The following is a 17,796-nucleotide window of genomic DNA, read 5'->3' as shown; positions in this document are numbered from 1 at the left end:
GTTGGATTTGAATGGTAGGGTTGGAATTTTGTGCAGTGCAACTATCCCAATGAAAACAAAAGAAGCAAGACTGCGGGATGGGGGTGAAACGTACAGCAACATGGAAAGTGGTGGGTGGGAGAGGAAAGCAGCAACATGTGTAAACTAGAAAAGCTGTGGCACCATATGGTAAATGGCGTCATATTGAATAAATTAGGACATTTCTTTAACTTCCAATTGATTTAATCTGACAGATTTTGCCATGTTTAACTAATCAACGCTATTCCTCCTTTCTGAAAACGAATGCTCATCTTTATTAGGGCTCGCCTGGCGTTGCCGCTAGCGAGCCTTATTGTGGCTGTGTTGCCTCCCCAAGTGGTACAGGCTGGTGCACGAGCACACACCGGTCTGTGAACGCGCGAGCCGCAGGGAACGCCAACGTGCACACTCACGGCGTCATGCTCCTGCCCTCCCGCGTCTCTTCCATGGCGCGCTCCAGGCCGACTTGTTTACTGTGTTTGCCCACTACTCCTACATTAAGGGCAGCTTACTTGTGCCTTTTTCCGAAGCTTCCCACATCGCTCGAGCTGAAGCTGGCTGGTAATAGATTTTTTCGTGCCCTTTGACCGCCTGTCCACAGTAATAATATTTTTAAGAGCCTGTCTTTTGTGTGTTAATTGCCCTTTGCGTTCTTCACAGCAGCAGTCGGTGTGGCCCGGTAGAGAGGGGTTGTGTGAAAAGTGTGTTTCTGAACGGCGCTGGGCTTCTAAAGAGGAGGGTCTGGTTTGCACCAGGTTGCGGGCTAGTGTGTTCGGAGTGAGTTATGTGTTGGTTGGTGTCCTGGGCAGAAATGTAACGTCACCCCAGTGGTTATGGTTTTTATGTCGTATTTCAGATAGAGATCTTTGGTCGTGGATATGTGAATTTGGTAACTCAATTAAACCTCCGGGAAAAAAACTATCGACACCATGCACCACAATCCTTTAGTTTTAGAGAGACCGTTTGGTCATCCGCTTAATGGATGTCTCGGTGTGCCGTGTGTGTGTGTGTGTGTGTGTTGGGATATGTGTCTGGTTTACCCTACTGAATGTTCTTTGCCTGGTTGAGTGATGTATCCGTTGTGTGGTTGATTATGTTAAATGCAGTTGGTGTGGTGTTGATTGCATGACGGTACAGCTAGTTTTATGTGAGTGTGTTTGAGAGATTCCTACCTTGTGTTGTGCTTGAGAGCGTGCTATTGATGTCTGTGGAGTTTTCTGTGTTTTGGCAGCGTTGTAAATATTCGCTGCAACTGAAACTGATTCACTATGACATGAACCATAAGCTGACAATGCTTGTTAATATAACCTCCATTTTAAATATTGTTTTTGTCCTCTGTGCTTTATTCTCCTCATTTGTTCAGGAGGCGGAGAGGTCACATGAATCTAGAACAGCTTAAAGATGCAAAAAACATTCTTACAGGTTTTGTTCAGTGTAAAGCTCGGCTAGAGCTCACGCTGTGCTGTGATTAGTTAGTGGTGCAATTTCCCTTTGAGGGCAGTGTGAAGCGGGAATGATTACAAAATAAATGCCTTAGTACCAACTGTATTACTACTGCTTCTGTATCTAAACAAGTAGTGTTTTCCCCTAACGTTCTTTCTTTGGCCCACTGTTGCGGTAAATGCCACCCCCCTCTCACTTCGCGCGGGGACACGCCGAGATGGCGTAACCATGCGCTTTATAAAAAAGAAAAAAAAAATGATATGGTGGCCAGCTGTATAGCCTATGTCCATCTGCTGCAACTGTCCTTTCCAATGCTGTATTGGGTGTTGTGATTGGTGCTGTGGTTCCTGAGATTACCCGCCTCAAAGGTTTGGGCTCTCTCTTTATTATATTAGTATAGATTGTTCAAGATAATTGATATTTACTCACCGAGCAGTGTCAAAGACGCTCGTTTTTCGCTAACTTGGGCCATGTTTTACAAGATGTTCTGCGAAATGTTAACGCTTGTTCCAAGCAATTTATTCAACTTTCAGAGGCACCTTCTCTGATCGCTTTATTTAATGCCTTCAGAATACAACTACCTGGAATGTTCACCCCCTTCCTTTTCCAGCAACCATTGCGTTGTGCAGTTACATACAATAGATTGATTTATTCCTGTTTCATTGGCATCCTTTGCACTCACACCAAAACACTAGCGTGTCACTGTCACCTAACATGTGCATGCGTTTGTGTGTTACAGCATTCTGTGGAGGTGACCAGCGCCCTCCAGGGCCCTCGCACGGGGAGCCCCATTCACTCTCGAGCACCGTCGGGCCCCTCAAAGGGTCTGTGAGCTTCGAATGTGCAGCACTAAAGAGCGCGCTAGTTCCCCCATTCTTTCGTGCTATGAATTGCCATGGGCTTGTCATTGCAACAGGGTATTTTTAGCAGGCAAGCCTTCCTTGAGGTGTCTGCACCCCTGCCTGCTCACACTGCTCTGTGGTGGACTTTCCCGCATGCACCTAAACCCCCGATGCTAGTGAAAGGGAAGCAGGAAGTGGGAGGGTCTTACTACAGTCCGCCTCTTAGAGCTGCTCGGGGTTGTCATCACATGGCCCTGTTTATGTATCGCTGTAATTCGGAAACTGGACGGGAAATTGATTGATGGAATCCATGGGATGTGTTTTGACATATTATATTGTTCAGCAAGCTTGCCATGTTATTCTTTTTACAACGCTGAGAGGACAAATTCGCACATAAGGCCCTATATCAGTGTGCAGTACATACCAGTCCCGCCGGCCGGAGGTCTGGCGGTTTGCTATTACATTGTGTGGTGTCAGCTTGGTGAGACTGTGATGTGGTCGTCAATGGTGGGGGTGGGTAAGTGAAGAGAGGGGTCCGGAGTGTGCAACATCACGCCACCACAGAGCTCAAGGGCTGTAACTGCTGATTGTTTGCACTTTAAAATCACGGTTCTTGTGCCCAGGTCCTTAAGTAACCCATGAGGTTGGTGCTTTGATCCCACATTAAGCACTAGAAAGCGGCAATGGCGGAGGGACTATAGTTTACACCCAGCAACAAGTGCAAGGGTTTTACGTAACAATGTTGCCACACCTGTTTCTACAGCAGGCACAGGAAAGGGCAGTGGATATATTAGAGTACACTTATACACACAAGGGTTGAGGCAAAGAAACCTGCACCTGTTATTATCTGTGACTTTGAAGTGTAGCGATGGTGCTCAGGAAACCAAGGAACACAACCATGTCTGTTCCTTTAAGGGCAAAGCCCAAAATTCTAAACACAAGATATGGAATCAGCACCCATCAAAAAGTATCTTCCACAGTCTTTAGTGTCTTTCAGTCAATCAGCAAAATAAGTTCCAAATGAACAGGTCCGGACTTGAATGAAGTTAGCTTTCAATTCTTTATTGTGGTATTCAAAAGTAGATAAAAAGATCCAATTTTTACAACAGATTTTTTCTTTTTTAGCCGACGCGTTTCGTCTCATGAATGAGACTTCTTCAGGACTTATAAAACTGTCTTTACGTAACTAATGTAAAACAGGATGGTTCCTTGGTTCAAGCAAATATTTAGCTGATCTGTCAATTCAGATCTGTATCCTGAAGAGACGGAAAAAGGCATGGTAGCCTTGAAGTTTCTCGATCACCGAACGTAGAGCAGCACTAAAGACTGTGGAAGATACTTTTTGATGGGTGCTGATTCCATATCTTGTGGATATATTAGAGTAGATGTGCTGATTCCGTCACGAAAAGACAGCTATGTCATTGTTTGGGGAGAGTGGCCTAGCACCGTATGCAGCAATGAGAGCAAAAACGTGATCCTCTCTGTGCCAGCTTGCAATAAAAATCAGCCACAAACAAAGGTGTTGAAGCCCCTCGCCCACTTGGCCCCGGTGTTACTGCACCTGCTGCACTATTGATACCTACGCCCGTTGGGGAGGAGAGGGATTGGGTCCAGAGACTATCCTGTAAGCGCATGCAGTGAACCGGATATCCGCCACGCTTGCTACTTTCTGGCAGTATTCATCCACTCGCGCGTAACAATCACTGCCCGTTATAACTAGGTACGACTGAAACATGCCCAACTGGCGTCCTGGGTGCATAGCCCAAGCGGGGTGCCTTCACCAACTGTCACCGGTAAGAAGCTCCCTGATGCTAACAGCGCATGTAGCGGTCCTACAAGCCAGTCTTGCATTCTTAGTAATATTCTATGGTTTATATGGAACTTTATTGCTGAAGTCTCGGAGTTATTAATATTATTCTAATCAGCGCCATCTGATAGCTGTAAGGCTGGATGAATCTGTGGGGACTCGAACCCTCGTCTCAGCGATATGCACAGATCTCTGTGTGGGCCGAAGTGGCATTTAGGATTTAGTCTTTCTGCCTGTCGCTTGGAGATCTTTCATACTTTGCTGTTCACGTGGAAGTTTACCTCGGAGTGGCAGCCATACCTGATGCTAATCCAGGTGTACCGGGCGTTGGGCTCAGAATTTTATCCTCCCCTGCCTCACTGACAGAAGCCAGTTATTTTGCTGCAGGACAGATTGTAAGCTGGAAGCAGCAAGGTTCAAGGGGGTCATCGCCAAGTGCAGAGCTCTTTCTATTCAGGTCCCTTCACATGCATCCTACGTGTATGTACAGAGCCGGGGACAGGCGCTGCATGGGCTGTGAGTGCTGGTCTCCCAGGTTCCCGTACCCTGGGGGTGCCACCGAGCCCACGCTGCAGCCACAGAGTTTGCAGTACCACAGCATGCAGCCTGGTGCGTTCTTCTGTCACCATCCAGCCCTTTGTAACTTTGGAAGGGGGGTTTGGGGGGGCTGCCGACCGCAGGGAGGTGTCGTCCCCCCCCCCGGCAGTTTGGGAGGGGCGAGGGGGGGGGGCGGGTTTGGCAGGCCTTGGGCAGGTTTTTTCCTTTTGGGCTGCTTTTTAGTAGCGCCCAATTTTTTCATTATAAATTCTTCCTGACCCCTCCCCCGCCACCATTTTACATTTCGGTGACCTGGTGGCCGGGGTTATAGTGGTTTCTCGTGTTTCGTGTTTGAATTGTCCTAGTGGAGTTACTTTCTGAGATGGCGGCAGAAGATTACAACGTTCTAGAAGCCATTCGGCTTCTTAGTGAGGCTAGTCGTCTTGACCTGGTGCTGGGGGACGTGGCGGGGCCTTCTCGGCCGGCACGCCAGGCCTCGGCTGGTGTTGCAGCAGTCGTTGCTGCTTGTATAACACATAAAAGGCCCAAACTTGATGCGGTGAGTGAACGGGGCCCACGCGTTTTCGTAAGGCGGCCCCAGGTTTGAAGATACGTCCGGCTGGAGTGCGGGAGGCGGGTGCTGGGCCCCTGTCGCAGCCGGAGGTTATGGGGGGTAGTAGCTTGCAGGCAAAGGCATTTGTGGAGCTGTCGCAGCGAGGTAGGCGCGGGGGGCGGAGAAGTTTGAAGAGGCGTTCTGCCTCAGTGTGTGCGGCCCCAGTCTTAGAGTTAGCGCAGGGAGGTGAGAGCGTGGGAGAACAGGATGTTCGTTCTCACACATCAGGGGGATTGATAAGTGGCGCTCAGGGAGGGGGAGAGCAGGGGCTTGGCAACCCTCTCCCCTCCCGAATTCCTCAGGAACAAGGTTTTGAGCCAGATGGGTTGGGGGGCTGGGAATATTTGTAATGTCCAGCCCCCTCCTTATATCAGGTCGCTTAGTGCTGGAGGAGAGAACAGGCATTATAAGGCTGTTATACAGGAAGGGGCATAAGAGGAGGTTGCCCCCTTTAGTCCCCTCCTTTTTTCTCCACAGGATTCTCCCAGAGGAGACGTAGTGATGGTTCATAGTGGGTCAGTGGGGGAAGGGGAGCGGGCACAGGTGGGTGGGGGGTATCTCTCCACGACAAGAGGCAGTTTTTGATACAGCTTTCCTGCCACCTCTTTCTCATAATTGGGCTTTTGGGGGACAGGTTTTTGTGGGCTCTAGTGGTTCCTCGAAGTTTGTGGCAGGGCAAGTTGAGGACAGGAGACACTGAGGACCGGCTAGATCTTGGGAGGGTTTGGATATTTTTCCATCCTTGTCGGAAGGGCTGAGGGACGCTGGGGTTAAGGATTCTGCGGTAGGTATAGGCTGTCAGCAGAATGTACTGGGTGCGAGGGTCTCTCCTAGTCAGCCACGAAGGGTAGCAGGTAAAGCAGTAAGGGCACAGGAGGGTAGCAAGGTTCAAGGGGGTCAGGTTCTGGGCCCGGCGGTCTCTGTCATCCAGGCCATGCTAGATTGGAGCGGTGAGGAACAGGGGGTGATTCACCTCCCCGTGCGGCGGTTGAGCACATGGCGGAGGTTCCCCGGTATGGCCAGATTGAGCCGGAGTTTGTGGTCAGGTGCAGGGTTTTCTAGCGGTCAGGAGAATTTAGGGGCAGGTACTTTTAAGGGTCCCGGCACATCAGTCTGAATTTTTTTTCCACAGGCTAGGGATTTTCAAGGAGCGGCAGACTCGGTAGGTCGAAGTGCGGCCCAGTGGCGCCGAGGAGAAAGGAGGGTGGAGTCTGGAGCGGCACATCCCGTACCGTCGGGGGATCCCGGCGCAGTCAGCAAACGCAGGTCCGGCGTGACCTCGCTGGCCCCAACTTTAATTCCTTCATGTCGGACACAGTGGACAGCAGGAAATGTTTCAGGGTTGAGTCAACGTTTGGGGGAGTATCGGCGGGTACGGTCAGCTCTTCACCTGGTGTTAAGAAAGGGTCTGGTCAGGCCCCAGTTGGTCATGAAGGGTCCGGTAAGGCCCCTGGTATGGTGTCAATTGCTGGCCCTTCACAGATGGAGGAGCCTTTGGTTTTGGACTACTATGAGGACAGCCCTGAGGAAGGGAAACTGCGTGAGGTTGAGGTTGGGGAGTGGTCTTCTCATGCTTCTCGTAGTTTTTTGCAGGCACCGGCAGCGATACCGCCCAAGGGGGCCACAGCGTCTGGACCCAGAAGAGAGCGCGGCCCCTTGGTGAGGGTTCCTCGACTGGTGGATAACGTTGAACACGTGTCATGGCGATCGGTGCCTGGTCAGGCCCCCTTTTTAGAGCCAGGTGAGAGTTGTGAACCACGGGCCAAACCAAAAATGGTGTCTGTGGGGACAGTGGGAGAGGATGTTGGGGGAGCAAGTGACGGGAAGCTTTACAAAGGTCGTTATGTACAGGATCATGGGGTTGGTACGAGGGAGGAGGAAGGGGTGTTGGGCTCGATGGTGGAGAGTGGTATGAACACTGATGAAGTCGCTGTAAGCAAAGACCCGTTACATAGCAAAGAATTGAAGATTAAGAAGTTGCCTTACATGGGCGTGACAAAACCTTTGGGTGCACATTTGATGCTGGCCACAAAAGAAAGGATTTGGAAAGGGGAATATGTCGAAATTTTGAAACTATTACATAGACAGGTACGATCTAAAGAGGGCTTTAAAGAGGAGGAATACGAGCTGGCTAAGCGTCCAAAAGTGCCTTTAACTATTGAGAATTGGACTGCAGCGTTTTAAATTTATGCTAGCGTCTATAGCAAAAAATTCCTGGAGCGCTGCGTTGCTATTTTCAAGGTGGCCAGTGCTCCAGGCACGTCACAGCAGCCCCCGACTTCTAGAGGGGGAAAGGGTCCACAGGGGTCTGGGCCCAAAGGCTCATACTCCGGTTAAGCTAGAGCAGTTAGCGGAGGCGCTGCGGGGTTACAGGGATGTTAGAGTCAAAAAGCTGTTACTGGAGGGATTTGGAGAGGGGTTTCGCCTTGGTTACAACGGGCCGCGGCTGCGGCGTTGGTCAAAAAGGTTTGAAATCAGCTGAAGAACACAAGGATATAGTGCAAGGAAAACTGGACAAGGAGGTACCTGAAGGTAGAATGGCAGGGCCATTTGATGACTAGTCGCTGGAGGACCTGAATGTGTCACCGATTGGGGTAGTCCCCAAGAAGGAGGCAGGTCAGTACAGGTTAATTCAACATCTATCATGGCCGGAGGGGTCTTCAGTCAATGATTTTATTGATGAGGATGCGGCCTCTGTGTCATATTCCTCGGTTGACTTGCCATGTCACTTGTGGTAACCGCGGGCACAACTGCAAAAATGGCAAAATGCGATATTAAATCTGCATTTAGACTGCGTCCAGTCCATCCAGAGGATTTTAATCTTCTGGGGATCCATTTTGCTGGTAAATGGTACGTGGACAAAGCATTGCCGATGGGTTGTTCCATATCCTGTTCCCTTTTTGAATCGTTCAGTACTTTTTTGCAATGGTTTTTCACACAGCGCAGTGGCCATGAGCTGGTAACGCACTATTTGAACGACTTCTTTTTTGTGGGTTCCCCGGGTTCCACAGAGTGTCAAGCAGCTCTGGACACATTTCAAGAACTCATGGAGTTAATTGGAGTGCCATTGGCGCCAGAAAAGACAATGGGTCCTTGCGCGACCATGTCTTTTTTGGGAATTGAGATTGATTCAGTGACAATGCAGGCCCACTTGCCCGTTGAAAAGAAGGTGAAAATGTTGGAGCTTTTGGTGACCATGTTGCAAAAACAAAAAGTGACGGTGAGGGAGGTGCAAGTTCTGTTGGGCCATCTTAACTTTGCGTGCCGGGTGGTCAGGGCGGGGAAAACTTTCTGTAGACGTTTGAGTCGAGCACTGTCCGCACAACACTTGCCCCATCACCATGTCCAGTTGTCAGCTGGGGTTAAGGAAGATCTTCGGATGTGGTCAGTCTTTTTGCATTCCTTTAATGGAGTTCCTTTGGCCAGGGAGGAAGACTGGGTTTGGGATGTTAAAATGTTCTCAGACGCGGCAGGCAGTGAAGGTTTTGGCCTTTATTGCCAAGGCAAGTGGTGTGCGAAGCAGTGGCCAGATCAGTGGAAGGATGGTGGGAGATCCATTGCCTTTTTGGAACTCTTTCCGGTGCTAGTGGCTTTAACACTGTGGGGACAGGATTTGGCCCATAAGAAGGTGCTGTTTCGAATCGACAATATGGCTGTGGTAGACATCATTAACAGACAGTCGGCCAGAGATGAACAGATTCTGAAATTACTTTGTGTTTTTGTGTTAGGTTGCCTGAGATTTGACATCAGTTTTAGGGCTTTACACATCCCTGGAGTGAACAATGACATTGCGGATGCTTTGTCTCGTTCGCAGTGGGAGAGATTCCATGGGCTTACCAAGGACGCGGACAGGACACCGACCCCCATGCCCCAGCATCTGTGGTATGTAGGCAACGTAGGGTCATACAATTGGTGGTAGGTTCTTTGGCAGTAATCAACTCGGGCCGCTTATGCACTGGCTTGGAATGAATTTTTGGCGTCAGGTGCTTGCAGACGGGAGTTTGGTTGGCGGAGGTCTGAAGATGTTATCCAGTTCATTCTTGATCTAATGGATAAAGGCTTGTCTAGAGTGACGATAGCTGGGAAACTAGCAGGCATTGCTTTTATGGGGAAACTATTTTGGGGCTATACTCCTTCTGCAGGGGAGGTGGGGAAGAGAATGTTGGAAGGTTGGGCTAGGGAGCGGGGATCAGAACGACCTTTTTGATCCCCTTTGTCTTGGCAGTCTTTAGCCAGGGTGGTGGAAGCGTTGCCATCAGTGTGCAGGGATTCTTTTGACGCATGCCTTTTTTCTACGCTCATGGTGTGGATGTTTTTTGGGGCGTTTCGAGTTTCTGAGTTGTTGGGTTCTAAGTTATTTCAGGGCCTAAAGTGGCAAGAGGTTCATTTGTCAGACAGAGGTGTGCATATTTGGCTGCACAGATCAAAAACAGACCAGAGGAGTAAGGGAAAAGGCATTTGGTTACTAGCATCCTCCCACCCAGGGACGTGCCTGCTACAGTGGGCGCGGCGTTGGTGGGTGTTGTCTGGTGGGGGTGTTGAATCCAGTGTTTTTCAGCACGCCGATGGGGCTCGGGTCACAGAATACCAACTTTGCATGGTGCTTCGAAAAGCTTTGAGGAGTATGGGTTTGGATGAGTCTCTGTATGGTACTCACTCATTCCGGATTGGGGCTGCGACTGAGGCGCATCAATGGGGTTGGTCTAGACAGGATATTATGCGCTTAGGGCGTTGGTCATCTAATTGCTTTCAGCGATATGTGAGAAATGAGGGGGGGGGGGCACTTGCGTCATCTGCTTTGTCATATGTCTGATGCTGCTTTTCTCTTTTCAGGTTCTGTGGCTGGCCCCCGTGCGGGAGAAATGACCATCTGGATTGTTGGGCATTCTTTTGTAAAATGGGCTCATGTTAAAGCTTGCCAAAGTTATTTTGGGTCTTTATTAGGCTTTAACGAGCGTTTGTTTAAGGTGGTCTGGAATGGTAAGGGAGGGATGTTATGGAGAGAGTTGATTCCTTCTCTCAATTCTTGGTTGGTTGGGGGCCAGTGTCCAGATGTTTTGTTAATTCATTTAGGCGAAAACGATCTGTGTGGAGTCAAAGGTGTGGTTTTGTTGAGGGCAATGAAAAGAGATCTTACGCTTTTGAAGGAGCAATGGTCAGGTTGCCATGTGTGGACGGAACTGGTTCCACGCAGAGTGTGGAGAGGTGCTCTCAAACCTGAAGCAGTTGATAGGGCACGCAAAAAGATAAACTTGGAGGTTTCTAGATTTTGCAGAGGCTTAGGTTTTGGTAGGGTGCTTCACAGGGACATTTTTTTGATGGGGTGGAGTTTTTTAGGAGTGATGGAGTTCATCTATCCAGGTTGGGTATGGATTTATATCTCTTGGAGCTTAGGGAAGTTTTATCTCGTTGTCTAAAAGTTCAAGAGTTTGCTGGTTAAGCCATACGGCAGTGGTATTTCATTTCTTTCTTGCTGTTTTTGGGGGGCAGAAAGAGGGAGGGTAGTATTTCTCCCCTCCCGCTTCCTGGGTGGCAGGGGTCAGTGGTGTTTTTTGCCAGGATTGGCAGGATTGTAGCTGTTCGTTTGTTTGGTTGGGTCATCGTCAGGGTGAGTTGGGCAGGCTAAGTTGTTGGGGTGGTTCCGGGGATTGGGGGAACAACATTGGTTGAGGGGCAAGCCGGGGAGTTTGGATATTGGTCTGGGGGATTTGTTAAGTTTAAATGAATATGCAGGAATTTGCATTGTTGGTATTGTGTAATGTTGTAATGTATGGGTGGGGGCGGGGCCAATGACGTGTTAGGGGTGGGGGCGGGGTTCAGGGGTTAAGGAAAAGTGTTATTTAGCGAGGTTTAGTTTTGTAAGGCGCTTACCGAGGTTTTATAATTGTTAATGTGCCCCTGTTTCAATAAAGCGTCCTTTTTCACACAAAGAACTGTTTGTGGTCTGCTCCCCCCCCACACCTCCCTCCCAAGGGGGGGTTGGGGGCGCTGCCGACCGCATGGAGGCCCCCCCCCCCCCGGGCAGTTTGGGGTTTGTGGCAGGCCTTGGGCGGGTTTTTTCCTTTTGGGCTGCTTTTTAGTAGCGCCCAATTTTTTCATTATAAATTCTTCCTGACCCCTCCCCCGGCCACCATTTTAGATTTCGGTGACCTGGTGGCCGGGGTTATAGTGGTTTCTCGTGTTCCCGCCCCTCCCTTTTTTCTTTTTTCTTTTTCTGTTATTTATTTCGTTTAGTTTTAATCTTCAATCTTTTGGTGGTTTTTGTTGGAACAGGTTTACATAGGGTTTGGTCTTTTCTGTATTGTCGCTTGGAACAGGTGCAGGTGCGGAAGTCAGTGGTGTTATTTGCCAGGATTGGCAGGATTGTAGTTGTTTGTTTGTTTGGTTGGGTCATCGTCAGGGTGAGTTGGGCAGGCTAAGTTGTTGGGGTGGTTCCTGGGATTGGGGGAACAACATTGGTTGAGGGGCAAGCCGGGGAGTTTGGATATTGGTCTGGGGGATTTGTTAAGTTTAAATGATTATGCAGGAATTTGCATTGTTGGTATTGCGGAATGTTGTAATGTATGGGTGGGGGCGGGGCCAATGACGTGTTAGGGGCGGGGTTCGGGGGTTAAGGAAAAGTGTTATTTAGTGAGGTTTAGTTTTGTAAGGCGTTTGCCGAGGTTTTATAATTGTTAATGTGCACCTGTTTCAATAAAGCGGCCTTTTTCACACAAAGAACTGTTTGTGGTCTGCTCCCCCCCCCCAAACCTGCTGCTCCGCTCTACCAGGATTTCAAGGCCAAGTGCGACTCACAATCTGACAGTTACAGGCATTGGCGTGATTTGAAATGAGGTGAAATGCTGATCTTCATCCTTTTACAAACATGAAATAAGTTTGGGAAGGAGTTGGAAGGCAGAACGCTGAAATCAATAACGAACGTAAGCTCACAGTTGCCTTAGCATGAGGAATCAAAACCATTCCAACATTAAACGCGGGAGTGAGCACAGCGCTATATTCTATCCGCAAATCGAGTGACCGTTGTTCAAAGGACGTGACCATGACAGGTTACTAAGCCCGAAAACGCTGCTGATCATCTTGCAGCTTATTGGAAAACGTCAAAAGACCCAAGTCGCTAGAGCGTCCCTGCAGTATATAAGTAAAGAGCAGTGGGCCTCGATATCAATGCTAACATGCAGCAATCGCCATTAGCTCGACCAGAACGGACCCCACACTGGCAGTGAAAGCGATTTTTCGCGATCGCTATTGTAAAAAAAGAAAAAACACACCCACGAGTGGTGCGCACGCACCACGGCGAAACATGTGGTTTTGTTTATCGTGCCCGTGCCTGGGCACGATAATTGAAACCACATGGCCTTTGGTGCGCGTAATAGACACCAATAGGCCGTGGGTAGAGCAATGTGCCCGCCTTTGGCATATTGTGTGCCGGGTTTGTAAAAAACACGCACGCAAAGGCCAATAACATGCCACAAAAGGAAAAGCACACGCTCGTGCATGTGCCATTCCTAAGGCAGAATCCTAAACCCCATTTTTAGCTACTAAATGTCTTGTGCTGTGCAATGCACCGCTAGGCGCGAGACCTAAAAATGACTGAGCGCCCGTATAGGGAGAGGGGGAGAGAAGACCAAACTGCTGTTTCGCCATTGCGGCTTGTTAACAGTGGGGTGATATTATGCGCCCAGGAGACTTTGGGGCATGGGGACGCGAAAATGCTGAGATATTTGAAACCATCCGTTGCCCAGGTGAGTTGTGAGGCCTATGTATAGCGACCCTGGTGTCCACACACTGGGAATAGTATAGATTTGGCGGGATTTGTGTGTAAGCATGTAGTTCCTCCGAACACCTTGAGGATTTCTAATATGCGAGGCCCAGAATACCAGGGATCAGTTATAAAAAAGAGAACATCGTACGCGTATAACGCGATGCGGTCAGATCTCGACCGTGACCAGTCAAAACCCCAGAGTACCGGGTCACTTCTGACCAACGCCGCTAAGGGCTCAATTCAAGGGCAAACAATAATGGGGACAAGGGGCAGCTCTGTCGGGTACCTCTCTGGATAGGGATGCAGCAGGAGCGATGCCCCGTAATACGTACAGACGCCGTCAGGTCGGTGTATAACAGGCATATATACGCCAGAAAGCGCGGCCCAAAGTTGATCGCCTTCAAGCAATTGAAAGAGATACACCCAACTCAGTGAGTCGAACTCTTTGTCAATATCGGCGAAGAGCATAGCGGCTTGCCGACCGAGCGCCGGGGCTGTTGCCATAGCATTATGTACTCTCCGGATATTGTTGATGGTTTAATGACTTTGGTCTGTACTTACCTCAAGCCCAGAAGAACAACCCTGTAACTTGATTGCAAGTACCCATAGGCAGTATATGTGTCTACTATAGGATAACATTACCGCATTCAAGGCGCTTTCCTCAAATCTGACAGCTGTATTATCTGTATTTCTGAAAATCACTAATTCAAAAAGTACTTACCTAATTTCGTAGATCTTCGTTTCTAATATAAAAATCTGTATTGAGTGTGTGTCTGTTTTATTGACACTGTGAGTGCAACAAATGCCCAGCACTCCCCTCTGATAAGCCTAAGGTGGCTCGACCACACTACCACAAATAGAGCACCTTGGGATTTTTAAAGAAAGCCCCTGTACACTAGTGGCTGGACTCTCTGCACAGTGCACCTCATTTTGGTACACTATACCAGCTTCCTACAATCCCGATGCTAAAAAACACAAACTCAATCCACATAACTAAACAGACATGCTTTACATAGCGGTGGCAAAACGACACACCAGCTCATAGCGGGGTGCATTTAAACAGGTTAGATTCTTGAGTAGGTGCAGTGGCATAGAGTTCCATTTTAAAGCCGCTGCAGTGGTAAAGGCCAAGCCAACTAGTCTTTAAATTAAAATTTGGATTTTTCAGAAATAAGTTATTTCCGGACCTCAAAGTACCACTGTGAGAAAGTGGCTCTACATACACTGGACCAGAATAAGATACAGTGTGTATAGAGTCCAGAAACCCCAGAGGTATAACAGAGGTTAAAGCCAGGTGTGACCTTACTCTCTAAAGTGGTAGCTTGGTCGAGCAGTAAGGCAGTACCAGAGGACAGTATAAAGCATTTGTTGTACACACTCAGTCAGCAAAAGGTTTCACACACTCAAAGACTGAACTCCAGGACAATTGTTTTTATATTAAAAAGATATAGTTGTTTTATTTCTAGAACACACAGGCATCAAAATATACTGTTCTCAATATGGGAGGTCTCATATGAGTACTTTGCAGAAAGGCAATAAACTTTGTAAACACAATAGGTACAGGGGTTGCAGTAGGCAACACAATTCTACACACAATTTAGCATTGAGCTCAATGGAGTTTCTTATATAAACACAGTTGATTACTTTGTAGATTACTTAGGTAGTTCCAGGACTGGCTCCTAGATTCAGTCCTGGGGTCTAAGCTGGAAACAGTTTAGTAAAAACGTTTTAGGTACTGCAGTGATTTTTCAGGAATATAAAGCTATTTTAAAAGTTCACACTTCGAAACTTTTCAACAGAAATCTGGCAATGTTATCCAACGGGAGAAAATTCAGGTTGCAGGTAAAGTACGATCTCGTTACTTTGGTAATCCAGTACTGGGCTCCTGGGGTCTAAACTTAAAACAGGTAAGCAATTTCGTTTCAGTATTTCGTATGATTTTTAAAGAATATTTCAAGTTTTCAAAAGTAGACACTAGAAATTTCATAGAAAAGCAGACAATGGATTCCTATGGAGAAAATTCAGGTTATTAGTAAACCTGGTAAGGATTACTTTTTACTTTTACGGTTCAGTACTGGGCTACAAGGTACAGTACTAGCTTCTCTCCTGATCACAGGTGAGTACTTAGGAATTCGATGGATTTTATATGAATATTTTAAGTTTCCAAAACTTCACACTTAGAAGATTTTTCGAGTCAAACCAGGCACTGGACTTCTGGTCCCTGTCGCCAGGGGGACGTCCTCGTGGTCTTGGATCACTCGGGCACGGGCCGGGCTCAGCGGGTGCAGAGTGGGCTGGTCTGGAGCTTCCTGGCTGGCACAAGGGGGGTTGTTGCAGCAGAGCCTCTGCTTATGGGAGTCCCAGTCTTTAAGAGGGTCAAGGCAGGCAGGTCCTCTGGGTGTCCCAAGGTTGCTGTCCGCAGGAGTCGCCCGGATGGGAGTCCCAGTCTTTAAGAGGGTCAAGGCAGGCAGGTCCTCTGGGTGTCCCAAGGTTGCTGTCCGCAGGAGTCGCCGGGATTTAGGCAGGAGCAGGTTCCAGGATCGACAGGCCGGTAGGGCTGGGGCCAAGTCAGTTGTTGTCGTCCTGTTGTTAGCAGCTGCGCGGAGGGTCTTCTTCCTCTTGGTCTTCTTTCTTCTTTTCTTATCGGGATCTGGGGAAGGAAGGTTCAGGGAGCCCATAAATACTGAATTTAGGGGCGTTACAGGTAGGGCAAGGGCAGGGACCAATATGTCCCTGTCCTGGGGTGGGTACACCCCTTAGCCTGCTCCTCTCCTGTGGGAGGGGGGCAGGAGCCTAGCTGTGATTGGGCAGGGCTCCCCATCTTCAAGATGGCCGGAACCCGGGGTCGTGCTTCACCTCGTCTCCCCGACCTGAGGGGTGGGGTTGGCACAGGCTGGCACAACCCCCTTCCTGACGTAGTTTTTCCCGCCAGTCTTCCCGCCAGAGTGGGGGTCAGGACAGTTACAGTAATCCATGCAAAGGGACACAAAAGCATTCAAACTGTAGACCGTATGAGGGGATGGAAAAAGATAAAGGACAGGTTTCAGCTAATGCATTTGAAACAAAAAGGATTTAACAACTACGGAAATGTCCTGTCTTCCTTGGAATTTTGGAAGAAGCCATTATGGAGAAAGCAGAAGGTCTGTCATTTTGCCTTCAAGCCTAGGTTTTTGGTTTTGGACATCTTCTATTGCAGGGTTTTGGACTTTTTCTTTCCTCCAGTCTCGATCCTTTTTCAAGTTCAAGCCAGGTATTTTAGGCTTCTTTAACAGATCGGCATCTGTTTTTTTGTTTCGATCCTCGTGTTGAGTGTCTATGCTTTTCAGTCATTGTTGACCTCCATGTCGATGGTGTTGTTTTTGACTTGTTCTCTGACCCTTTTGGTTCTGAAGTTTTATGTCCATGAGGCATTGTTATCTTCAGCTTTATCAACACCAGAAGTATATTTTTCAACACCATTTCTGGTATCTCCATCTGTGGTGGATAGCTGCCTTTGATGTCCAACTTTGTTCCCTTTGTGCATTAATATACTCTAAAGAGTTAGAGCCGTCTCCATCAGACTGGCCTAATTTGGCTAAATTGTGTTTTTCAGTGTAGGCCATAGAATGATATGCCAAACATTATACACTTATTCTTAGAGTACTCGTTTTAAAAAGGCACCAGCCTTGCAGATCTCAAATGTATAGTCCTTTGGTAGGCAGGGATTGCATTTCCTATGACCATCCAGCAAATAATCTGTGGCTCTTCGAGCAACATTTAAAAGTTGTGTTTTTCCATGGCCCCTAAAGTGAAGGTATCAAAAGGCCTCCAAGATAAACGAAACCCCCGGAAAGCACATTCTCTGACCTCCTAACAGTGAAATCTCCTCTGGGTTTAATTCAGCATTGTCTCCTCTGTGCACTTGCCTCACCGTCAAGTGTCCAATACCAATTTTCTCCATTGTACTTAAACTCAATACTCGCAGCAAGATTTTTTGCTTCCAATGAGCAGAAAAAAAGAGTCTTAAAATAGAGGTTACACCCATGGGCACTGTGGTCTTACACTGAAATTCACAGTCTCCACCGATCACTGATGCCTAAAGTGAAAACTTCTACCTCTTCATAATGTTTACAGACACAAGCACAAGATGGCAGAATAATGCAAAGGATGTGAATCTAGAAGAGGTTCACAGTACATAACTCCACATTCTCAGGTGTTCACAGAATACTAATAAGTGTGGGTGGCATATGAGTGGGATGGGTTTACTGTGTGCTTGTCCGCTCATTGCTCAGAATGAATGCTTAGTGAATTTTCAACATCTGAGACAATTTCACTGGTAGACAGGTAGTACTGTGATATAGGACCCAATTTCCCCAGACCCAAAGGTCTGCCATCAGGGGGCGCACTGACATTGCACCACGTTTTAGGTAGTGCACTCTCAGTACGCCTCCTGACAGCTGCTTTGCCTCAGCACCCACATCCAAAATACTGCGTGAGCGCAGTAGTAAAGCTATTCCCTCATTTGCATGGGGTCACGCCCCCATACAAATGAGGGAACACCCTCTGGTGATAGCGCTGGTGCTATATGTGTGCCAACGCTCTATATTACACAAAGGGCCGCACAAGTGTCTGCGGCCCTTTCTGTAAAACGAGAATGCCCCACGAGCAAGCAAGTGGGCGCACATACTCGTTGTGCCCCTGGGGCATTTTCCATAATCTGGGCCCATGGCCCATATTACAGAATACTGCGCGCCTTCTTTGTTTGCACTGGGCGCACTTTTCAAAGGTGCACCCT

The 17,796-nt window shown here is 48.3% G+C and overlaps 1 protein-coding gene across 1 annotated transcript in view; it reads right to left on the bottom strand.

The window, feature by feature from the left end:
* The window catches only part of KCP (kielin cysteine rich BMP regulator), a 622,724-nt gene that overhangs the window by 161,273 nt on the left and 443,655 nt on the right, over window positions 1-17,796 (bottom strand). The gene's annotated exons all lie outside the window — the stretch shown is intronic.

Source organism: Lissotriton helveticus, chromosome 1_1, assembly GCF_964261635.1.
Source record: "Lissotriton helveticus chromosome 1_1, aLisHel1.1, whole genome shotgun sequence".
NCBI classification, from domain to species: domain Eukaryota; kingdom Metazoa; phylum Chordata; class Amphibia; order Caudata; family Salamandridae; genus Lissotriton; species Lissotriton helveticus.
The sequence above is the reverse complement of the archived record's forward strand: the minus strand, read 5'-3'. Positions and strand labels throughout refer to the sequence as shown.